The sequence below is a fragment of the Megalobrama amblycephala genome, linkage group LG14 (assembly GCF_018812025.1).
Source record: "Megalobrama amblycephala isolate DHTTF-2021 linkage group LG14, ASM1881202v1, whole genome shotgun sequence".
Taxonomy (NCBI): domain Eukaryota; kingdom Metazoa; phylum Chordata; class Actinopteri; order Cypriniformes; family Xenocyprididae; genus Megalobrama; species Megalobrama amblycephala.
This window is the reverse complement of record NC_063057.1, coordinates 22,426,970-22,453,423: the sequence shown is the minus strand read 5'-3', so window position 1 is coordinate 22,453,423 and position 26,454 is coordinate 22,426,970. Positions and strand designations below refer to the sequence as shown.

At 36.6% G+C, this 26,454-nt stretch overlaps 1 protein-coding gene across 2 annotated transcripts in view; it reads right to left on the bottom strand.

Annotated features, from left to right (window-relative positions):
- Positions 1-26,454, bottom strand: part of LOC125246012 — an 80,989-nt gene that overhangs the window by 11,786 nt on the left and 42,749 nt on the right. The window lies entirely within an intron of this gene.

The following is a 26,454-nucleotide window of genomic DNA, read 5'->3' as shown; positions in this document are numbered from 1 at the left end:
GCATCTTGCAGTGTTTCGGCACAGCGCCACCTACTGGTCCGGAGATATTAAAAATTGATATTTTTGCTTATAACTTCTGATAGGTTTGTCCAAAAATCATGAATGTGGTCTCGTTGGATTCGGGGCATCATGCTGAGTCAAATGATATCAAATTTTGGTTTGGCCATTCTGAATTTTGGCCATTTTGAATTTTGTGCTAAAATGCTGTATTTTACGAACGCATTAGCATATCGTTACGAAACTCGGTATGGGTCATCAAGACAATGCCCTGAAGGAGCCTGAGAAGTTTCAGCACTGCGCCACCTTGTGGTCAAAAGTTATAACAAAATTTACAAAAATGCTAATAACTTTTGACTATATTTACCGATTGTAATGAAACTGGTCTCAGTAGATTCCTTGGGTCATGCTGAGAACATAGATATCAAATTTGCCATAGTCAGCTGAACTTCCTGTCCGCCATATTGTTTTTTTTTAAAAACCTACTTTTTCGAACTCCTCCTAGACCGTTGCTCCGATTTTCACCAAAATCGAACCGTATCATTTTCAGACCATGCAGACAAAAAGTTATGGATTTCAAGTCAATATGTCAAACCGTTTTCGTACACCGGAGCAACAAATATGAGGCATGATGCAAAAATGACTCTTGAAGCTGTATCTCTGCAATGCTTTGACATACTGACACCAAACTTTGCAAGTGTCATTGTCACCTTACTCTGACCATACCACATTAATTTGCATAAAATGATCTTAATAGGTCTTTAATTGCTCACTGCTGCTGTTGGTCTGATGCTCCCATCCCTGTTGGCTGGCTTCTTGTGCCGTTTTTGTGCTTGGCCCCGTAATTGCTGCTTGCAGCTATATTTATTATTTGTAATTATTATGACAAAATATTTAAATAAACATTGAAATAGTATAAATTACATCATAAATTACAGTTATTATTTATTGGTAGGTTAATTAAGGTTATATTGGTAAGCCAATATATTTGACTAATCAGAAAATCAAAAATAGAAATACAAGAATTTATTTATTTATTTTTTCATTTGTGGCAGTGCCCATCAAGGCTTTCTCAAGCCAACATCAAAGTTCGAAATTCGGCTTGGGAAAGCCAACATATTGATATTCTACTTAAACATCTTATTTTTTTTCTTCTGAGACTAAATTTTCCTACTGCTACTCTTTCTAGAGCTTTAATGCTACAAGCAACAAACTTGACACAGACCTTGGCCCTAGTGATGACAAATAATCAGGGCTGGGGAGTAACGAAATACATGTAACGACGTTACGTATTTAAAATACAAAATTTGAGTAACTGTATTTTGTTACAGTTAGATTTTAAATAGATGGTAATCAAATTACAGTTACATTCAAAAAGTATTTTAGATTACCAAAGTAATTACTTTTGGTAATTACTTTACCAAAGTACTTACCACCAGGACACCATACAGACTTTATTACAGAATTTGCTGATTTTCTATCAGAGTTAGTACTAGCTGCAGATAAAGTCCTTGTTGTTGGTGATTTTAATATCCATGTAGATAATAAAAAAGACTCATTGGGATTGGCATTTACAGATATTCTAAACTCTATTGGTGTTAGACAACACGTGTCGGGACCCACTCATTGTCGTAATCATACTTTAGATCTAATATTGTCACATGGAATCGATATTGATGCCGTTGAAATTCTGCAGCAGAGTGACGACATCTCAGATCATTATCTAGTCTCGTGTATATTACATTTGGTGAAAGCGGCTAAACTGCCTCCCCGCCATAAATATGGTAGAACCATCACTTCTACCACTAAAGATCGCTTTATAAATAATCTTCCTGATCAGTTTCATCGCCTTAGCATACCAGACAGCTTAGAAGACCTCGATGTTGCAACAGAAACTATTGCCTCTGTCTTTTCCAGCACATTAGATTCAGTTGCTCCTTTGCGTTTAAAAAAGATTAAGGAATTTAATCCAATGCCATGGTACAATGAGCACACTCGGGCCCTAAAAACTGCAGCCAGAAAAATGGAGCGTAGCTGGAAGAAAACAAAACTAGAAGTATTTCGCATTTCGTGGAGAGAGAAAATGATTGAGTACAGAAAGGCCTTAAAAACTGCTAGATCTGCCTATTTTTCAATACTCTTAGAAGAAAATAAACACAACCCTAGGTATTTATTTGATACAGTGGCTAAATTAACAAGAAATAAAGCTTCAATGATGTTTCCAAAGAGCACAGCAGTAATGACTTTATGAACTTCTTTACTTGCAAGATTGATGATATTAGAGAGAAAATTATAACCATGCAACCGTCTACTACAGTATCGTGTCAGACCTTGCATTGTAGTGTCCCTGAGGAAAAATTCATTTCATTTACTGCTTTAGGAGAGGAAGAATTGTCTAAACTTGTTAAATCATCAAAATCAACAACATGTATGTTAGACCCTATACCAACTAAGCTATTGAAAGAGATGCTTCCAGAAGTCATAGATCCCCTTCTTAATATTGTTAATTCATCTTTGTCATTAGGATACGTACCAAAAACTTTTAAGCTGGCTATTATTAAACCTATTATTAAAAAACCACAACTAGATCCTAAAGAATTAGTCAATTATAGGCCAATCTCAAATCTTACTTTTCTGTCAAAAATACTAGAAAAGGCAGTTTCATCACAACTATGTTCCTTTTTAGAAAGAAATAATATCTGTGAGGATTTCCAGTCAGGATTTAGACCGTACCATAGTACTGAGACTGCTCTCATTAGAGTTACTAATGATTTGCTCTTATCATCAGATCGTGGTTGTATCTCTCTATTAGTGTTACTGGATCTTAGTGCTGCATTTGACACTATTGATCACAATATTCTCTTAAATAGACTTGAAAACTATGTTGGCATTAGTGGAATTGCATTGGCATGGTTCAAATCATACTTATCTGACCGTTATCAGTTTGTAGTAGTAAACGATGAGATGTCATATCAATCACAAGTTAAATATGGAGTACCGCAAGGCTCAGTACTAGGACCGTTGCTTTTCACTCTGTACATGCTACCCTTGGGAGATATCATTAGGAAGCATGGTGTTAGTTTTCATTGTTACGCTGATGATACTCAGCTCTATATTTCTTCGCGCCCTGACGAAACTTACCAATTCACAAAATTAACAGAATGTGTAGCTGATATAAAAAACTGGATGACCAGTAATTTCCTACTACTAAATTCAGAAAAAACAGAGATTCTAATTTTTGGACTGAAAACTTCTTCACGTAATAACCTAGAATATTGTCTAACACTTGATGGCTGCTCTGTTAAGTCTTCGTCGTCAGCTAGGAACCTGGTTGTGGTCTTTGATACCAATCTTTCATTTGAAGGCCATGTTACTAGCATCTGTAAAACCGCTTTCTTCCATCTTAAAAATATATCTAAACTACAACATATGCTCTCAATGAAGAATGCAGAACAGTTAGTTCATGCGTTCATGACCTCAAGGCTAGATTACTGTAACGCTCTACTGGGTGGTTGTTCCTCCCGCTTGATAAATAAACTACAGCTCGTACAAAATGCAGCAGCTAGAGTTCTTACTAGAACTAGGAAGTATGACCATATTAGCCCAGTTCTGTCGTCACTGCATTGGCTTCCTGTTAAACATCGTATAGATTTTAAAATCTTGCTAATTACTTACAAAGCACTAAATGGTTTAGCCCCCCAGTACCTAAGTGAGCTCTTAATGCATTATAGTCCTTCACGTTTATTGCGATCTCAGAATTCAGGCCAGCTGATAATACCTAGAATATCAAAATCAACCGCAGGTGGTAGATCCTTCTCCTATTTGGCACCCAAACTCTGGAACAATCTTCCTAGCATTGTTCGGGATGCAGACACACTCTGTCAGTTTAAATCTAGACTAAAAACGCATCTCTTTAACCTGGCATACACATAACACATTATCAATTTATATTCTCAAATCCGTTAAAGGATTATTAGGCTGCATAAATTAGGTCAGCCGGAACCGGGAACACTTCCTATAACACCAGATGTACTCGTTACATCAGAAGAAGAATGGCATCTACGCTAATATTAGTCTTTCTGTTTATCCCGAGGTTTACCGTAGTCAACCGGATTCGGGCCGTATCCAGATGAGACCGAGGACCGGCGCCCTGATACGACCACAACGCAGCCCTGAAGTATCAGCAGAGATCGAGTCGACTAGATCATCCATTGTGAAGACATCATCGACACGACAGCCAGTGCCACAGTTTCCTCAAAATTATAATCACGATTATTAATTACGTTTATTCTATCAAAAAGAGTAATGTAATTATGGCTATTTTGCAAGTTCTTTACCAACCTACAATTCACCCAAAAGGCCTGTAGGTGGCACAAAGACTTAATAACTTCGTTAGATGGTAAATCAATACAAAACATGGTTTTGGTGAGCGCTTTGTAATATGTATTCACATTAGATTTTAAAGCAACAAAATTCGTTTGCAATAAGACAAACCAGATTCAAATTGCCCGGCAAATTTGTAAAGCAAAGAAAAATCATTTTTAGCTGATCAACATTATGAAAACTGGTAAAACCTTTAGGAACTTCAAAAGACAAAACAGCGAAACTCCTAATATTACTTCCAATATTTCCAAATTATGTTCATTTTCATAGAGCGGGCCAATATCGTGACGATTATTTAAAATCAATCGGGAGAAGCAGATATCGTTATCGTGATAAAATACGATTAATCGTGCAGCCCTAATTTAATTTAATTTGACTTGACATTTGATATTCAATAGTATTCTTGACATTTATTCAACAGTGCTTTTGATCTGCCTGCATTGACACTATTCTTTAAAAGGAAAATTATATACCAATTATCAATGTAAAGCTGCTTTGACACAATCTGCATTGTAAAAAGCGCTATATAAATAAGGGTGACTTGACTTGACTTGACTTTTAATTTTAATGTCATTTATTTCATTTAATGTTAACGTAAGCTGTTTGAGGATTTTTAAGCAATGAGGCAATTGTTGATGGTTCTCTAAAAAAAAAAACATGCACAGCCTGTTCAGTTAGCAACCTGCAGAGGGCAGACATGCAATCGCACAAAAATAATGGATGGGAAAACAGTGCGTAATGCATTTCTCTAGGGGAAATTCAAAGACAGTTTTACTTATAAACATTAAAAGGACATAAAGTCACAGTGCAATGCAAGATATGTCTTCCTGCAACAAAAATTCTATCGGCTTCAACATCTAATCTGAAAAAGTATCTTGAGGTAGGCCTAAGCTGTTCTTGGTCTTTGAAAATGTTATTTTCCTTATTTATTCCTTATTTTCCTATTTACTCATATGTTGAGCTTTGTATGGTTATCATTAGCCTACGTTTAATATTTAAGAATTTTAAGCAACTTACGTCTTTGAAAAATAACACAAAATCCACAAAGAATTAACATCCAATTAATCATGCATTAAATAATGTTTTATAAAGCCAATGGCTTTGTGTTACTTTACAGAAAACTCTAAATCTTAATAATTCATTCAAAATGTTCAGGTAGGCTATAGCGCATTTATGCGAGTTCATGATCCAATTCATGAATAAATTGTTCTTTTGAGCCGATCTTTTTAATGAGTCGTTTGTTTTTGTTTACACAAATATTGTGAATGAATTATTCACGAATTTCAAAGATTCAAAGAAATTTATTGTCATATACACAGTTAAACAAGTTTAAACTATGCAATGAAATTCTTACTTGCTTGTTCCCTTTTACAATACAATAATATTATAGACAATAATGGTATAGTTACCTATACTAAAAGACAGAAGACCATACAGTGCATAAACACAATTGCACTAGTTGCAGTCGCTGATTATTTAAGAATCTTATGGCTTGTGGGAAAAAACTATTGGTGAGCCATGTTGTTCTCGACCTGATGCTTCTGTAGCGCCTCCCAGAGGGGAGTAGTGCAAACAGCGAGTTTTGAGGGTGTGTCCGATGTTCTGGACCCTCCTGATGACTCGACTCTTATAGGAGTCCTCTAGAGAAGGGAAGGCCGCTCCACAGATGTTCTGTGCAGTTTTAATCACACGCTGGAGCGCCTTTCTCTCCTCCAAACCACACAATGATGGAGCTGGTAACAATACTCTCCATTGTACTTCTATAGAAGTTACTCAAGATTTTGGTTCTCATGCCAAATTTCTTGAGCTTTCTTAAAAAGTAGAGTCTTGTATGGGCTTTCTTGATAAGTTGTGTTGTGTTTTGTGACCAGGTGAGATCCTCACTGATGTAGATTCCAAGGAGTTTGAAAGTTGTTACCCTCTCTACCTCCGTCTCTCCTATGTAGATGGGTGTGTGCTGCACTCTCCTCTTCCTTGGGTCGACAATCATCTCCTTGGTCTTGTTGATGTGTAAATGGAGCTTGTTTTCCCTACACCAGACCTCGAGTGATGCCACCTCTGCCCTGTACTCTGTCTCCTCTCCACCGGTGATCAGCCCAATGACTGTGGTGTCATCAGCAAATTTAATAATGCTGGTGTATTGATGAGATGCCACACGGTCATGGGTAAAGAGAGTATAGAGCAGGGGGCTGGAGACACAACCTTGGGGGCAACCAATGCTGACAGATCTTGTGGCTGATGTTGTATTCCCAGTACGGACAGACTGGGGCTGGTCTGAGAGGAAACTCAGCACCCAGCTGCAGAGGGATGGTGTCAATCCCAGGAGGAGGAGCTTGTCACACAAACTTTGAGGGATGACAGTGTTGAATGCTGAAGAATAGTCAATAAACTTAAAACATAATTTAAACCACTATGTCAATTAGACTCTAACAACCTATAAAAACAACCTATATTATTAACAATATTTTATTGTTGTTATTTAATATTTTGTTATCCCTCCGATGCACATCTTAACAAATATATTTTAGGAATGATATATCAACAGTAATTATATATGGATGTGATGTTAAAAGAAACAAATATTTTCATAATTTGTGTATCAAGATATTGAAATTCTTTACCAACACATAGGTTATGTCTAACAAACTGCTGATAAGCCTATATATTTTTGTTAATATATTAGAGTATTCCAAATGATTTAGATTAAGTTACTAAACTTGAGTAATGTAATGCAGAAATTTGTTCTCTTGTAAACAATTTTGTGCTTTAAAAGTAATTTATTTATTGGTGATAGTAGGGCACATTAGTCATGTACACAACATATAGTAGGCTAAATGATAGTTCATAAGTGGTCAAACATGTAGAGTACACATTTAAACCATTAAAAATATGTAGCAAAAGAGGTTACCTTTGTTGAATTAATTTATTAGTGGGAGCCTGCATCTGTATTTGTGGAACTAATGGTCACTCTTTGATTTGTTAACCAATCCAGAATGCACTAAACACACCACTTCATTATAGAGAGAAAAATAACAAATGAATAAAAATATATAATCATAAGCTGACCAATAAATAAATAAGTAGGTAAACTAGGTGAGTATATAATTCAGCAGCAAAAAGTATTCTAGCCTAATTCTTGGGGAAAAAAAAAAAAACTTTGCACAGTAATTTTATAAATCCAAAGGTTAATAAAAAGTTTAAAATTACTATTTGTATTCTTATGAAATGAAAAAAAACAAAAAAAAAAGATTTATATTAGATGTAAATAATTATATGCATTTATATTAATGTAAGATTAAAAGACGCTTATTTTAAATGTATTGTGCAGCTTTTTAATGGGGCAACAATATATGATAGATACGACAGAACAAAATAGGCTATTAATAATCTTTCAGTGTGCAAAACCATGATAATATGAAAAGCTTCAAAACAACAGCAAAAAAAAAACGCACATCCCGGGAGCAGAATGATGTGCTTGAAGCAATATGAAGTTACAATTCGCAGTTGTGCTGTGCATTGAAAAGTTCACGGTACAAAAATAATCCCTGTGTATATCTGACTGTATCTAACAGTTTATTAATCATATGTTTCTTCTCACTTTTTTAAATTCCAGTTATCGTGCGTGTGACGCGAATTCATAGTCCTTGTGTTGTGCGATCTAACAGACACCCTGTATGTAGCCAGTATGATGACATCGTTCAGAAACAGAAATAAACTCCAGCAAGATAAAGTCGTTTTATGCAAATCCACAGCCCTTTATCTACATATATCAAGTATTATAATGGGAATATATCATATTGGAGAGTTTTACCGTGCTGACTGTCGTTACCGAACGCGACGCGCTGTTTGAGTGCTGAACAGAGAATGATTGACAGCTGCAGCGGAGGGAAGACGAGTTTCTGACCGTGAACTTATCGATGTACATATTCTTCTGTCCCTCACATGAGGCTATGGAATGGCTTCAGATGACCTTGAATATAGTGCACGAAACCTTAATTGGTGGTAGTCTACTTATTTTGCTCTATGACTCCCAATTTTGCCATATAAAAGAGCGCAATTATCAGACGGCTATTTAAATATGGCGACAAACCTAATTTCCGTTTCATTTTGAGACTGTGGCGGGACAAATTAGAATGTGGCGGGCCGCCACAGTCTAGTCAATGTATGGGAAATATATAAGGTATAGGATTTTTCTGAAGAACAGAGCTCAGTTTAACTGCTCAGGACAAACAAGAGACTCATGAACAACCATCACAAAACACACAAACAGTCGTGGATCATCAGGTAACCACACACAGTATTGAGAATCAATGCTTCACATACTTATGAATGGGGTTATTTTAATACATTCAGCTATTGTTTTGTCTTGTGAGCTAAATGCAAACATCTTTTATGTAAAATATCTTACTCAGGACAGTACTAAACAAAAAATAACATGCATTTTGTATGATCTCTCTTATTTGATTAAAATAATTCTCATTTTCACAGATTCTGCAAGGGGTTCACATACTTTTTCTTGCCACTGTATGTGTGTGTATCTATGTCTTTTTATTAAAAGTAATTCCAAATATTCGTATAATTATTTACAGGTAGAACACAGCGAGGCAGAGGCTGGATGCGTCAAGTACATCAACATGGTGCTGCTGGGGACCAAAAAGCAACACCCAACCAGAGGATGCAGAGTTTGTGTACGTAAGGGGTTGCAGAAGGAGACCTCGTTCTACTGCAAACGTTGTGGCATCCCCTTACATCCTGGGAAATGTTACTCTGTGTACCACTCAAAAGCAAATTACAGTGCTTAAATTTAATATATTTTAGATTTATTTATAATTGTCATTTATTTTGGAAGGTTTTATATATGATGGAAACAACATCTGAATGTATTCTGCTTGAAAATGCACTTGTTAAAAAATGCCTTTTTTTCAGCATTTTGTCCAGAATGTTGTGTTTTTGACAAAGCCTATTTATGTTCAGGTGGCAATAATAAAAGAAAAAATGAAGATAATATAAAATAGTTTTTTTTTGTTTAAAAGCAGAGGCTCAGATTTTTATTTTGATGTGTAGCATGTTCATATATTCATAGAAGAAAATATTCTGTGGGCCATTAAAGTTTAGCGAAAATCGTCAAAAACCCTGGCGGTGGCTGGCAACTTTAAAAAAAAATGCTGGTGGGGAAAGAGTTAAGGCTTACAAGTTTGAACAATTCTAGTGACTGTACAATGTACAAGCACAGGAACACATTAAAGAGTTACATTTAGTAAATGCAAGCTGTTTTGATGACAGATGGAGCCGCGAGTGCCAGTCTCTCAACACGAGTGCCCACTGCAATGCGTCCTTACTATGTTCATCATTTGCATGTGTTTTTTAACCTTGATAAATAAAACATTCAAGCGATTAGACAAGATTTGATCACAAGAACGCATTAAACAGTTACATTTAGAGTTTGGATGCACTTTTGAGGTCAAGGCCTCAGTCCAGGACCTCTCCTCCTCCGCCGCCCCCGATCTTTGAGGTCTCGACACGGAACCGCTTCTCCCCTCTTTGCGAGGTGGAACGCAACACCGTGGTCATCAGAGACTCAATCGTCCGCCACGTCCACGCTACCACAACCAAAGGTAAGGTGCGCAATCACTGTTTTCCTGGTGCTCGTGTTCTCGATGTCTTTTCTGGGAGCGTCCTAGGCTCTTCCGTGCGGATGGCCTGCACCCCAGCAGCATCGGAGCTGATCTTCTGTCGGAGAACATCTCCAAGACGCTTCGCACCATATGACTAGTGAGTCAAACCTCAAATCACAGTCTGTGTTCTGCCCACTTCATTGATAGAAATGTGAGTGTAGTACAGTCTATAGAAACTGTGTCTATTCCCCGAATAGTGAGGTTTAACAATAAAAATAAAGGATCTAGAAAAAATCTGATCGTGATCAAACCAGAAATTCGCAAAATTACTGAACAAAAACAATCTCTAAAACTAGGGCTACTAAACATTAGATCACTGACACCTAAGGCGGTTATTATAAATGAAATGATCACAGATAATAGTCTTGATTTAATTTGCCTTACTGAAACATGGCTTAAACCAAATGATTATTTCGGTCTTAATGAGTCTTGTCCACCTGGCTACCGTTATAAAAACAAATGCCGCCTGATTGGCCGAGGCGGTGGTGTAGCAACAATCTATAGAGATAATCTTAACGTTACTCAGAAAACAAACTACAGATTTAATTCATTTGAAATTCTTATGCTAAATGTTACACTCTCAGATATAAGTAAAAAGTCGCTACTATCTCTTGCTTTGGCTACCGTTTATAGACCTCCAGGGCCTTATGCTGATTTCCTAAAAGAGTTTGCAGACTTTCTCTTAGACCTATTGGTCAACGTCGATAAAGCGCTGATTGTTGGAGAATTTAACATTCATGTAGACAATACAAATGATACGTTAGGGGCTGCGTTTACTGATTTACTAAACTCATTTGGGGTCAAACAAAACGTCACTGGACCCACTCACCATTTTAATCATACTCTAGATTTAATTATATCACATGGAATCAATCCAACCGATATAAAAATTCTACCGCAAAGTGATGACGTCTCTGATCACTACCTTGTAACATGCGTACTGCATACTGATGATATTTGTCAAATTGCGCCACGATAGCGACTAGATCAGTGGTTCCCAAACTTTTTAGCGTGGAGTACCCCCTGAAGGGATTCCCATCCTTCTGTGTACCCCCTCTCTTCCACTTCGACTGCAGTCACACCTTTACCATTAAGCGACAATATTTGCCCCCTAAATTGATTTTTTTTTATCTTTATGAATAACTTTATAAAATAAATAATGTTTTAAATAAAAATGTTCAATAGAGAAATATGCAATGATGGTAAAACTAAGTAAAACTTTTAAATATTAAACTAAAACCGCCAGTAGGTGGCAGCAAGTCACTGTTTTTATGAGTGAGTCATTGAGTCATTCATTCTGTAATGAAGCAAGTGGCTGTGAATGAATCATTGAATCATTGACTCTCACAATTCGTTCAAAGCCGCAGAATTGTTCGCAAAACACAGACGTGTTGTAGTTCTGCTGTGGTTTTCATTATTATTTCATTGCAAAATAGAGTAAATACTGACAGTACTGTTTAAAATGTACGTTTTATTTTTTGACCTGTTGTATAATAATGTCACGTTTGCAGTCATGTGGATATTTGGGAACAATTGCATTCTTGCTCGTTATCATCATTAAATACAAGAACTCACACAAGGTCTGTTTGTACCAGAGAAAGTTTGAGTCTTAAATCGAAATGAATCCACTATCTGTGTCTATATTTGTTCTTCATGCGAGTAAGTGCTAAATCCCCACTTTTACAAAGGTGCATTGTCGAGAACGACAGTAATTTAGCACGATTTAAGGCAGTATATTCCGCACGCAATCTATCATATGCATGCTGCTTGTGTGGATACAGTCATTTTTGACTGCAGATGATGAGGTAATTTGATTAAATGTACTGGATTTACAACATTTTGGCAGTTAGAAATACATACTCGATTTTAATATTATTTTAATGTAGAATTAAATGAACTACTCAGCATTTTGTTCGCGTACCCCCTTTTGTCACCTCACGTACCCCCAGGGGTACGCATACCCCAGTTTGGGAAACACTGGACTAGATAAAACAATTCTCCCGACAACTATAGATAAATTCACAAATAATCTGCCTGATCTGTCTCAGCTGCTCATACCTCGTACCTAAACACACAAATGATCTCGAGAAAATGACTAGCAGTATGTGCACCATTTTCACTAGTACATTAGATACTGTTGCACCGATGAGATTTAAAAAGGTTAGAGAGAAAAATACTGTACCATGGTACAACAGTATTACTCGCGCTATGAAAAGAGAAACTCGTAATCTAGAACGCAAATGGAGACAAACTTGTTTAGAGGTCTTCAGAATCGCGTGGAAAGAAAGTTCGTCCCGCTATAGAAAGACTCTAAAAGCAGCCAGAGCCGAGCATCTCCGCAAACTCATAGAGAATAACCAAAACAATCCACGGTTCTTGTTTAGTACAGTGGCCAGATTAACCCTCTATGGTATGCAATATGATATCAATGAGGAAAAAATTATTTGTGTTGTTTTTCCTGCTTAAAATTGGACACTTTAACAATATCAATAAACATTTTCATAATTTTTAAATTTATTTAATTTTTATAAGTTTGTTGCCTCGAGGCAACATTGTACCACAGTGGAAAAATTTAAACATTTGGCATTTTCATGTAGAAAAAATAAATATATTTATTGAAAATATCAATTTCTTTAACTAGACACTTAAACAAACAAATTTATCTAGTTTTAATGTATTAAAAGTTTCATATTTAATAAAAAGTAACATTTTATATCCAGCTGTTGCCTTCAGGCAACATTGTACCATAGTGGAACACAAATATTACCAAACCATCATATCTTTATGTTATTATATCAAGTTATCATATCCATCTTCATCCTCACTCTCTCCCTGATGGATTGTCACTATGATTTCATCTTCCTCATCATCACCCTCATCAACTGCCAGTGCTATCTGTGTTTTATATGTTTCTGAAGTGCTATAGAAAATGTGCAGATCATAATATATGCAGATATAGTGTGTGAATTAGTATTTTTACAAGTGCATTACAAAATCATGTGAAAATGCCAACAAATTTAGATAATTCTAACTTTTTTCCTTACAAATATGATACATTTGTATTGAAACCTATTATGGCTGTATGGTCTTATGCGATTCCATTATGGTATAATGTTGCCTTGAGGAGAAACACACAGTTTTTTGTTATTTTCTCTAAAACATTTGATGATATATAATGTAAAGTTCTTAAAGTTGACTCATATTTTTTGTGGGTTATTAAATGGTTACATACAAGTGAAAAAAGCACTTTTCAATGGAGAAAATATGGAGTCATGTGACGTGCACATGTGCTGAAACAGGACACAAAATGGACCCCTGTTGGTCATGTTTTGGTCTTTTTTGCACTTTTATTGATTAGTATTTGAGTTATTCTGCCCTGAGATATGCTTGATCAATCAAGTGGTGGCTTATTTTATTAAAAACAAACTAAAATAGATCATGTTGCCTGGAGGCAACACTGTACCATAGAGGGTTAACAAATAAACAGACATCACCAGAACAAAACATTTCATTGCAGTTTAGTAGTGATGACTTTATGAATTTCTTTACTGAGAAAATCGAAAGCATCAGAAATACAATTGTAAATGTACAACCTTTAACAGATTTTTATGATTCAGCCTCAATTATCGCCCCTCAAGAACAGTTGCAGTGCTTTACAACTATAGGACAGGAAGAGCTAAATAAACTTATCACTGCGTCTAAACCAACAACATGTTTATTAGATCCAATACCCACTAAACTACTGAAAGAACTGTTACCTGTAGCAGAAGAGCCTCTTCTCAATATTATCAACTCGTCTTTATCTCTAGGTCACGTCCCACGACCGTTCAAGCTAGCAGTTATTAAGCCTCTCATTAAGAAACCACAATTAGATCCAAATGTATTAGCAAATTACAGACCCATTTCAAATCTTCCATTTATGTCTAAAATACTAGAAAAAGTGGTGTCGGTCCAATTATGCTCCTTCTTGCAAAAAAACGCTATCTATGAAAAATTTCAGTCAGGATTCAGATCTCATCATAGCACAGAAACTGCACTCGTTAAAATTACAAACGACTTACTTCTAGCTTCTGACCAAGGCTGTGTCTCAATACTAGTGTTACTTGATCTCAGTGCTGCGTTTGACACTATAGATCATAAAATACTCCTAGATCGACTACAAAATTACACTGGTATTCAGGGCCAGGCATTACGGTGGTTTAGGTCGTACCTATCAGACCGACACAATTTTGTTTATATAAACGGGGAAAAATCTAAGATAACTATAATAAACTATGGAGTGCCGCAAGGATCGGTGTTAGGCCCTCTGCTATTTTCAATCTACATGCTGCCACTCGGCAATATTATAAGAAAACATGGAATTAGTTTCCACTGCTATGCCGATGATACTCAGTTATATATTTCAACACAAGATGAAATCTCTAAATTATCCAATCTGACAGAATGTATTAAAGAAGTAAAACTTTGGATGACCAGTAATTTTCTTCTATTAAATTCAGATAAGACTGAAGTATTAGTTATTGGACCAAAAACCTGTACACAGAATCTCTCAGACTACAATCTGCATTTAGAAGGATGTACTGTTACTCCATCCTCGACAGTTAAAGACCTGGGTGTTATATTAGACAGCAACTTGTCCTTTGAAAATCATATTTCATATGTTACAAAAACAGCCTTCTTCCACCTCAGAAACATTGCTAAAATACGGAATATGTTATCTATTTCTGATGCAGAAAAGTTAGTTCATGCTTTCATGATGTCTCGACTAGATTACTGTAATGCATTATTAGCTGGTTGTCCTGCTTCATCAATAAACAAGCTACAATTAGTACAAAATGCAGCTGCTAGAGTTCTTACCAGGTCAAGAAAATATGATCATATAACACCAATCTTATCATCTCTACACTGGTTACCCATTAAGTTCCGTATCGATTATAAAGTATTGCTAATGACCTATAAGGCTCTAAATGGTTTAGCTCCTGTGTACTTAACCGATCTTCTATCGCCCTACAATCCTTCACGCTCTTTAAGATCACAAAACTCTGGATTTCTGGTTGTACCTAGGATAGCTAAGTCCACTAAAGGAGGGAGAGCGTTTTCACATTTGGCTCCTAAACTCTGGAATAGCCTTCCTGATAATTAAAGACACATCTCTTTAGCCAAGCATTCACGTAATGCATCTCATATCTTGCTTAATGTTATGAACAGCAGCTACGCTAATTATTCTCCATTTGCTTTTCGGTTTTGCCTCGGGACACCCATCAAGGTGACTAGAGAGGACATCAGCTTCAGTTTGGATCCAGCCTCTTAAGAAGACCTCAGATGACCAACACCTATGAAGAGACGGTGCCAACTCCTGCGAGGACTTCAGAAGACTGTGTAACACTATGTTCGTCACAGACGATATTTTGTCTTGTTTTTTTTTCTACTGTAACAAACATTCACCCTCTTTTATGTAGTTAACAAGTTTCTAATTATGCTTAAAAAAACATACAACTAAACAATTCATTTTCTGTTTAATTAAAAAGTGTGCAGTGTTAATAACTATCTTTTTCCATGTGCAATATAGAGTCACTAATATTTTCTTAATATGTTCTTCTCAGACCTAGGCGTGTTGACCAGTTTCATCAGACCCTTTTGCCAGATCTAGTTCAACATGTCAACATACTTGTTACACAGCTATGCAATGAATTGGTGCAGACAGGAAGAGCTTTTTTTGTTTCGCTTTATTTGATAATTTTTACACCTGTTGTTTTGCTACACAAGACATTAATTGATCAGGTTGTGCATTCATTACATTTGGACTTTCCAAATGATTCCAGTCTTGTATTTTCATGATATGCATCTACAGATCTCAAATTTCTTTCTAAAAATGTTTGTGTTCTGCTGAAGAAAGGCAGTTGTGCATATCTGGGATAGCATCAGGGTAAATGAAAAAATTATAATTTAATTTTTGAACAAATTCTTTACAGTTTTTTTTATTCGCTTTGGTACTATTTTCACAAGTAAGGTGTACATTTTCAAAACTCTTAGTACAAAAATCCAAACTGATCACACTTGTAACGCAGCTAGTCATTCTTTCAAAACTTGATGGAATGCTTTCAGTCAGTTGCACATGTTTTCAGTCCACATAATCATTGTTTCAAACACAAGATCATTGTAATATGTAATGGAAACATTTGGTTTAATCACCGAAACACAACAGTATGATCTACTTTCAGTTTAGTACTTTTAACAATCAGTTCATCCAACAGCAAACAATGCAAGATACATGTTTCAAATCACCCTTTATGCTGAAATAATTATCATTATCATAGTTATCACAGGCTACAGATGCCACATTAGAAAAAACACTTACATTATCTAAATTACATAATTGACATAAAAATCCATAATGTTTGTAATAATATCTATTCAGTATGCTATCAAAAGGTTTGATAAAGTATGACACAGTCATGAGGTTTTGTGTAGAACAGAGTGTGCTGGCAATACAGCAAATGTTCCCACTGTACCGCATGACTGAATCTATACTGTAGTTGATCTTTACTGATGAAGGGTGAGTTACAGTAATGTGTCAGTCTCTGCCATGGTAATGCCTCTTTTTACAGCATCACATGGCATTCTATAATGTAAAATGATGTTGGTTTGCCATGTTTTATGGGGACTTTCCATAGACATAATGATTTTTACTTTATAAATGCTATATTCTATCCCTACCCATAAACCTACCTATCACAGAAAACCTTCTGCATTTTTACATTTTATAAAAATGTTATTTCAAAAGATTTATAAGCTGTTTTCCTCATGGGGACATTTGGTTCACAATGCAGTGTTTATCAGGACCACAAACACACACGCATACACACACACACTTTGAAAATTGTGGTTATCATCTAGGTAAATCTGAGATAAATTGCTTATAATGTGAAAAGAATTTGTTACATTTGGTTATCCATAACGTAAATTGCAAATATGTTCTATAAAACTATGCCTATAAAATCAATATCTATAGAAATCTATAGGTGTACCAAATGATTCATTGATTAACCATTAAGTTCAGTTGGATTTAATAATAGACAAATGTATTAAACTGAACGAGAAGAGATGCAAATCAAAAGTTTGATAGTAATAGCATTATGAAAGGCAGTTACTGTGAATGAAACATTTATATAGATGAAACACTTATTTTGTGTTGTGTAAAGGATACTTTCTGATTTTGTGTATTGTACTAACACAATTGAAAATATGCTGAAATGTTTGAAAAAAGTGCACTTTTGATGATCTGTTGTGATATTAGTACTAAGAGTTTTGAAAATTGACAAGTTACTTGTGAAAATTGCACCAAAGCAATTAAAAAAAACTGTAAAGGATTTGTGTTGGTTAAAGCAAGTGCTGTTTTCTCTTTTCTTAAAGGGTTAGTTCACCCCAAAATTAAAATTGTCATTAATTACTCACCCTCATGTTGTTCCACACCCGTAAGACCTTCGTTCATCTTCAGAACACAAATTAAGATATTTTTGATGACAGAATGCTGTCAGATTTTCGTCCATTGACTGCCTTTGTAACTTCCACTTTGACGCTTCAAAAACTTCATAAAGAGATCGGAAAACTAATCCATATGAATCAAGCGGTTTAGTCAAAATTTTCTGAAGAGAATCGATCGCTTTGTAACAAGTGGAATTAGGTACTGTTCCTTTAAGGCGGAACGCACTCTCTCTCACTCGCTGATGAGTGGGCAGTATATAGATGGAGCGCGAACTGTGAGCATCGCATGTGTGCATTATCTATCTCTGTTGCTCTTTGCTGTTTATTTCTTTTGTTTTGTTAAGTAACGCAGTTGTCAGTGAAGTGTTGCAAACTGCCCCATGTGTTCGTGGCAACGGTGCTGATAATAAACCTCATGTGAAACATCAGATAGCCTACGTGAGTTTTGCTTGCACTTGGCTGCAACCATTCGGTCCAGCTATCCGGTCTCTCTCTCTGTATAAAGAGTTACAAGTGGCGCCCAAACATTTTGCCTCTGGACTCGGATCGGCCCGTTGGATGTGCTGCTCGAAGATATTATCGTTCGATTTGGATTTGACTGACATTTTTGGACACACTGAAGCTCCGAGAAGCACATGTACAATTTGTGCAAGGAGATGTGAGATTGATTCTGGCACGTGTGATTCATTTCGGAGCGTGAGATTCATTCTGGTATGTGTGATCCGTTTCGGACCGTGAGAGGAGTCATTGGTTCACCAACGATTAAACAAAACCGTTCAAGAGTTTCAACTGAAAAGATTCATTCAGGTTTGAACACAGACTACAGAATACACTGAATATCTTGGTTGGCGGTTCACGTAGTGACTGATTCATCTGAATCTTACCAGGATTCGAACTGGAATTCCATATTCACAGTGTCATCAGAACTGTAAAGCAGGTTTGCCATGAAAGTCCACATATATACGTGTAGTTTTGAGATCCCTTTGTGAAAAAAAAAAAAAACTTATGTCATGTGGTTGAATTTTGTTTCTACTGTTGATTTTTTTTTTTTTGATGCTCTGAGTTTAAAGTGACAGTTGTTGACTTTTGTTAAAAACTGCATAATTTACTGTTTTGCCACATTTACTACATACCACGCTGATTATATATTGCCTATATTGAATACAATGGTTAAATATATGCATGGTTTGACAGATATGACTGATCTGACTTCACCTTTTGAGTCTGAGCCCAGGAGGAGAGCACCAAAGCCGACTGTCTGCCTGGAGACACAGGTTGAGTCGCTAAGAACAGAAGTAGCAGTGTTGCGTAAATGCTTAAAGGAGCCCCTTGATCTGCAAAGAGGTATTATTGATGATTACGGTCAAAACATGTACACAACGGCTTCAAACCCCTTACTAGCATGTAATGTTCCAATGGCCTCTTCCACTCCATATGCCCAGGCCCAAGCTGTTCACGTGCCAAAACTTTCGGCGACAGCCTTTGATTGCAGTGTAGCGCCTGAAAAGGCAGAAGACTTTTCTCAAACTTCTTTACTGTTAAATAGTACAACTAGAGTGCTAGCCTCAGTCTTGAATCAGTCAAAACTTGAGCCCCCTGTGTTCGGAGGGGATGGAAAAGTTCAGCCTGAGGAGTGGCTTCAGCTTGTGGATGTATATAGAACCTTGTTGGGGCTGAGTGATGCCCAGATTCTTCTCGAATTACCTCGCTTCCTAGCCAAAGAACCCAGGAAATGGTTTTCAGTATTGAGTAAACACATCACAGCCTGGACACAATTCCGCACCCTTTTTAAAAGTGTGTTTCTTCCATCAGACAATCAGGAACGCATCTTGAGAGGAATCCTAGAGTGTGTTTAGGCACCTGATGAGCCTTTTCCAACATTTGTGGCGCACCTATTGAGCGAATTCAAAAAATTAAAGTCTCCACCGACAGAACAAGATCAAATTGAACTGATTTGTAAATTTGCATTAGAGCGATACAGAGTCACAATTTATGGTACACAGATCACGTCAGTCGTCGATCTCCTGATGCGGGCACATGAGCTCCATTCTGTTCTTGGCCCAAACAGCCATAATGAGCCCCCGCTACCAATGACAGAACAAGCACGTGAAATTTACTGCTTCAAATGTTCTGAACCTGGTTTCACCTCCCGAAATTGTCCAAACTGCAGCTTTGCAGCACAAGCAAATGTATTCCCGGTTGTTGAAAAGCAGAACTTTCAAACAGGATTTGGAACACCAGGTCGTAGTCAGAGGAAGCAGGAAAACAAATTCGTACAACAGAAGGGAAAGTTCAGGGGAGGGAGGACATTTTACAGGGGCAATCCTCCCTCCAGAAGATAAATGTGCCCCAACATTCTCCAATGTCCACACTTGAGCCACTCGTCCTGGGTCATGTGGAAGACCCGGCTTCTTTCATTCTAGAACACACCATTCATTGTCAAAGTAAACCTCTACAGCAAAGCGGTTGATGCAGCTCTCGATACAGGTGCTTCCCTATCCGCGATTCGGACTGATATTATTTCTGGCATGCTAGGAAGCTCTGAAAAAGTGCACCCTTGGTTATCGCCCAAATTAGCTAACACAGCAACTTGCAGCCCAACCGGTGTCATTTGGCTGAATATTGGATTCCAAGGAAAATGTTTTTACCATAGATTTGTTATTATCCCTGATCTTGCTTCACCACTTATCTTAGGGATGGATTTCATGTTAAGAGCTGCAGTCAACATTCATATTCCATCCAGGACTGTAACTTTATGTGACACTATTGCACCAGAACCATGTGAGCTAGCAAGTGAATGGATGGAGATGCCAGGGGTAGGGTGCATGATGTTCATGGAAATCCAAAAATCTGACTTAAGAGGGAAAATGAAGAACTGAAGAACTGAAGAACTGAAGAGGCATGCTTAGGACAGGAACAAAAAGCTCAGTTCCTTGCCCTTGTGGAAGATTTTTGGTGCATGTTTGATGGTCACTTGGGCCATACGTCAATGGCGGATCACATGATCGACACCGGTGGTGTGAAACCTGTACATTTGCCACCTTACCATACTTCCCCCTGAGAAAAAGCAGATAATTGAGGGCCAAATCAAGCAAATGCTGGAGGAAGGAATTATTGAACCCTCATCAAGCCCGTGGGCTGCGTCGGTAGTGATCGTAAAGAAACCTTGTGGAGAACCCAGATTCTGTGTCGATTACAGGGGTCTAAATCAGCTCACACAGAAAGATTCATATCCTCTACCCCGGGTGGATGAATCATTCGACTTTCTGTCCCGAGGGAAATTTATTACCACTCTGGATCTATCTCGAGGGTATTGGCAAGTGTCCGTTGAGGAAAAGTCTAGACCAAAAACTGCGTTTATCTCTCACTGTGACCTATTTCATCTTGAAGACCTTTGTGAGGTTCTGTTGAGATTACAGCTAGCAGGTCTCTCTCTGAAGCTGAGCAAATGTCAGTTCTGTCTAAGTGAGCTCATATTCCTTGGCTACCGTGTCACACCAGAGGGTATATCCCCAGACCCAGCAAAAGTAAAGGCGGTTACTGAGTTCAGAAGGCCAAAAGACAAAGGATGTCAGAGGATTCCTTGGCCTTACGGGCTATTATCAATGCTTTATACTTGGCTATGCGAGTAAAGCTGAACCACTTTTCCGTCTCACCAGGAAAGAAATGCCGTTCTGCTGGGATGAAAGTTGCCAGGCTGCTATGGATTTCTTGACAAAGTGTCTCACATCAGCACCAATCTTGTGTTTTCCAAATTTCACACGGCCATTCTTCATACACACAGATGGTCTTTACGCCTGCAGGACTTTGATTTTAGTATTGTTCATAACCCAGGTGTTCAAAACAAGGTCCCAGACGCTTTGTCCCGCAACCCAATTCAATGCGAGGCTACCCCAATAGACATTCTGCCAGATTATGCATTTATTGGGGGGATGGATCTCTGTAGCCTGTCCTGAGTCGTGATGACAGACAAAGCACAGTTGAGGCAATTACAAGAAAATGACCCAGTGGTCAGTGATCTTTTATGTGTGCTCAAGAGTTCTGGAAAAGAGGATGTGGATGAAAAGTATGTCATTCAGGATGGTATGTCAGAGACTCCAAAGTGACGTCTGGACTACATCCAATGAAACAGCTCAAATTTTACGTGCCTACCTCCATCAGAGGTACTGTGTTAAAATACTACCATGACCACCCTACAGCTGGACACCTCGGAATTACTAAAACATTGACCAGGCTAAAGTTTAGGTTCTTCTGGCCAAAAATGGCAGAGGATGTAAAGAGATATGTTACCTCATGTTCAGTGTGTCAGTTGACAAAGCCAAGTCAAAAGAAACCAGCGGGTCTGATGGTCCCAATCAAACCGCAAAGGCCTTGGGAATACACTGGAGTAGACTTTGTGGGCCCTCTCCCTCGGACGCAGAATGGAAATGAGTACATTCTTGTATTTGTCGACTACTTCTCAAAGTGGGTAGAAATAAATGCAGTCAGAACAGCGACAGCGCAAGTTGCTGCAAGTAAATTCCTGAGCAAAATCTTTGCCAGACACGGTGCACCGTCTTACCTGATTTCAGACCGTGGCACGCCATTTGTGAGTAACCTCTTCGAGTCTGTGGTGGCCACCCTGGGTACAGAACACAGGTTGACTATGGCGTACCACCCACAGACAAACGCTACGGAAAGGGTGAACTGTACCTTGAAAACTGCCATTCGTGCATATGTGGGGGACAAACACACCTCATGGGACAGATACATACCTCAGATATGTTTCGCTCTTTGTACCGCACCACATGAGAGCACAGGCCTGTCACCATCAATGCTGTTATATGGACGTGAGCTTGAGACTCCACTTGATTTGGTCACACAACCAAATGTTGATGGAATGGATGACCCGGATGTGACCTACCCGGAGAACTTGAGAGCTTACGGGATGCTCATGATCATGCCAGAATAGCTCTAGAGGAAGGACATAAATGCAGGAAACGGTACTATGACCAAAAACGGCCTTCGGTTAATTATGTTGTGGATGATCTGGTTAAAGTGAAAACACACCCAAAGTCTGATGCAATAGCAAACTTTACAGCCAAGCTGGCTCCAGTATACTCTGGTCCATACAGGGTCTCAAAAGTACTATCTGATGTTAATTACAGACTGGAAAAAGTCGATACTGGAGAGGATGTTGGTGTGTTTCACGTGGTGAACCTTCAGCCCTTTCACTCTTGGAATACTGCTCTGTCCAATAAAAAAACTCTCTGATAATTGCGATGATGTACAATCATTGGATGAAGGTGGCCCTATCCAAAACTGTGCTGGAGAGTCTGATGATACTGACTTAAGTGTTGCTGGAGACTGGTTAACCAAACTCCCCGAGGATTTTTCCTCAGAAAGCTTACCTGAACAGACACTTGACAGTGCTGCTTTTGCTGACACAGAGTACTCTGACACGAGACCTGTTCCGGGGTACGGACCTTTATAACTTGAGACCGAGACAGAAACCCAAAATTACTTCTGACTGGACAGTCAATAGGTGGACTAACCCATATCATACACATAAGTTTGAAGTTAAGTGAGGGAAGATGAACAAATGGTTTTGATTGTCACTTGTTGTTTATATACAAATGTTCAAAGGTTGATTGTTATGAAAAAAAGGGAAAAATGTATTTCATATGTGGGTGTGGTACACAGTTTTGTTTTATTGAACTTAAATGCAATGTACGGACTTGTAAGAATGTACTGTTTGTGCATTGGTTTTTGTTTTTTTTCTCACCCTGTAACAGCTTTTTAACTGTGGCATGTATGTATCGTTGTTAAGTGTAACAGTAATGCTCCTTGGTTGTGTATTGTGTAGCTTAAATTAAATCTTTCCATCATAACAAGCGATCGATTCTCTTAAGAAATTTGGTCTAAACCGCTCGATTCATATGGATTAGTTTTCCGATCTCTTTATGAAGTTTTTGAAGCATCAAAGTGGTAGTTACAAAGGCAGTCAATAGACGAAAATCTGACAGCATTCTGCCATCAAAAAGATCTTCATTTGTGTTCTGGAAATGAACAAAATCCTTGGGGGTGTGGAACAACATGAGGGTGAGTAATTAATGGCAGAATTTTAATTTTGGAATGAACTAACCCTTTAACTTATTGTTTGTATTTATGTTGATAATCAGTTTGGGTCAGTTTCAGTCAATTTGTCAATGCCTATTTTTTGCCTGTTTTAATAAATAGCAAATGATGCACCATAATCTATTTCTTCTTTATTTATTTTCTCTCCATCTAATGAAAAATAGTTTGACATGTCTGGATGCATTATATACTACAGATACTAGAGATGTGTTAATTATGTATTGTTTATGTATTGTTTTAATTTTTCTATATTGTAGCATTATAGCTGTAACCATTGCTGCAAGTACAATGAAAAACAGTATTAAAATGGTAGCATTACGCTAAATGGCTGGAACCACAGCTGCCAGTACTGAACTGAAATATTACAGTAAAGCTGTAAAATGAACAACAGTATTGGTACTGTTGAATTACGGTAAATGGCTGGAACCACAGCTGCCAGTATTTTACTTTGAAATTACAGCGCAGCTATAAAATGAAAAAAGGTGTTGAAACCGTAAAATTACAGTAAATGGCTGAAACCACAGCTGCAGTATTTTACTGTAAATTTACGGGGAAAGTTTTTACAGTGTATTCTAACGACTGTATAATATACAAGCAAAGGAACACATTAACCAATTACATTTAGCAAATGCAGAACGAGCTGCAAGTGCCCGTCTCTCAACACGGGTGCCCACTGCAACACTATGTTTGTCATTTGCATGTGTTTTTTAACCTTGCTAAATAAAACAAGATTCGACAAGATTCTATCTCAATAACGCATTAAAGAGGTACATTTAGATTTTGGATGAGGTTTTGAGTGACACACAGATGGCTCCCCTTGTGAAAAAGAAGTGCACTTAATTGTATTGAAAGTGTACTTTTTGTGTACTTCAAATCTTAAAAGTATACTTTTTAAAAAGTGCACTTGCAGATAATATAATATAATTAAAATTAAAGGCCACTTAATTGTACTTAAAAAGAATATACTTTAATGACAATATTTATCAACACACTTAAGTGCACTTTTTAAAAATGAACTTTGTAATAATGTCTAATTAAGTTGTACTTAAAGAAATTACACTTTAATGACACTATTTATTAACATGCTTAAGTGCACTTTTTAAAAATGCACTTTGTAATAATGTCTAATTAATTTGTACTTAAAGAAAGTACACTTTAATGACAATATTTATTAACATGCTTAAGTGCACTTTTTAAAAATGCACTTTGTAATAATGTCTAATTAAGTTGTACTTAAAGAAATGACACTTTAATGACAATATTTATTAACATGCTTAAGTGCACTTTTAAAAACGCACTTTGTAATAATGTCTAATTAATTTGTACTTAAAGAAAGAACACTTTAATGACAATATTTATTAACATGCACTTTTTAAAAATGCACTTTGTAATAATGTCTAATCAATTTGTACTTAAAGAAAGTACACTTTAATGACAATATTTATTAACATGCTTAAGTGCACTTTTTAAAAATGAACTTTGTAATAATGTCAAATTAAGTTTTACTTACAGAAAGTACACTTTAATGACAACATTTATTAACATGCTTAAGTGCACTTTTTAAAAATGCACTTTGTAATAATGTCTAATTAATTTGTACTTAAAGAAAGTACACTTTAATGACAATATTTATTAACATGCTTAAGTGCACTTTTTAAAAATGAACTTTGTAATAATGTCTAATTAATTTGTACTTAAAGAAAGTACACTTTAATGACAATATTTATTAACACGCTTAAGTGCACTTTTTAAAAATGCACTTTGTAATAATGTCTAATTAAATTTTACTTACAGAAAGTACACTTTAATGACAATATTTCTAAATATGCTAAAGTGCACTTTTTAAAAAATGCACTTTTTAATAATCTCTAATTAAGTTTTACTTAAAGAAAGTACACTTTAATGACAATATTTATTAACATGCTTAAGTGCACTTTTTATAAATGCACTTTGTATTAATGTCTAATTAAGTTGTACTTAAAGAAAGTACACTTTAATGACAATATTTACTAACACGCTTAAGTGCACATTTTAAAAATGCATTTTAGAACAATGTCTAATTAAGTTTTACTTAAAGAAAGTACAATTTCATGACAATATTTCTAAACACACTTAAGTGCACTTTTTAAAAAATGCACTTAATTTTTACTTAATTATGACTTTATAGTGTTTTAAATAAGTGTACTTATTTTGATTTTGATTTCAATACACTTGCTTATACAGTATAATCCAGTACAACTTATTGTTGAAATTTTATCACCAGCTCCTGCTCTAAACTCAATTAGTGTCAGATTTCTACGTAATATTTGACATAAAATGTCATTTGTGGAGTCCTGAATTTGTGATACTTAATGCAATAGTGTTGTACTTTACATATGTGTCTTAAACACATTTAATTGCATTAGTTGCAAGCAAAGATTTAACAAATCTAAACAAAATTAATTTGAATTAATATTCAGTTAAAATACATTAATAATTTTAATCAGACTAAACTGTAAAAATGATTGACTTTTAGTTAGGTGAATGAGTCAAGTTCTCTAAACGTACAGTCGAACTACAACAATGAACTAGAAAAACTACAATTTGAACAGAAATTAAATCATGCACGTATTATAGCCTATAAACTTTTTGTTTAATGCGCATGCGCCAAAATACTACGTCATGACGGCGCACTACTTCACCAGAGTTTGAAAAATGCACAGACAGTGGAAAAAACATCGGGGGGGGAGTCCAAGATGGCCCCGCTTCCAGATAGCCCAGCAAAACCTCCACCCAAAAAGGGCAAGGCAGATGATGA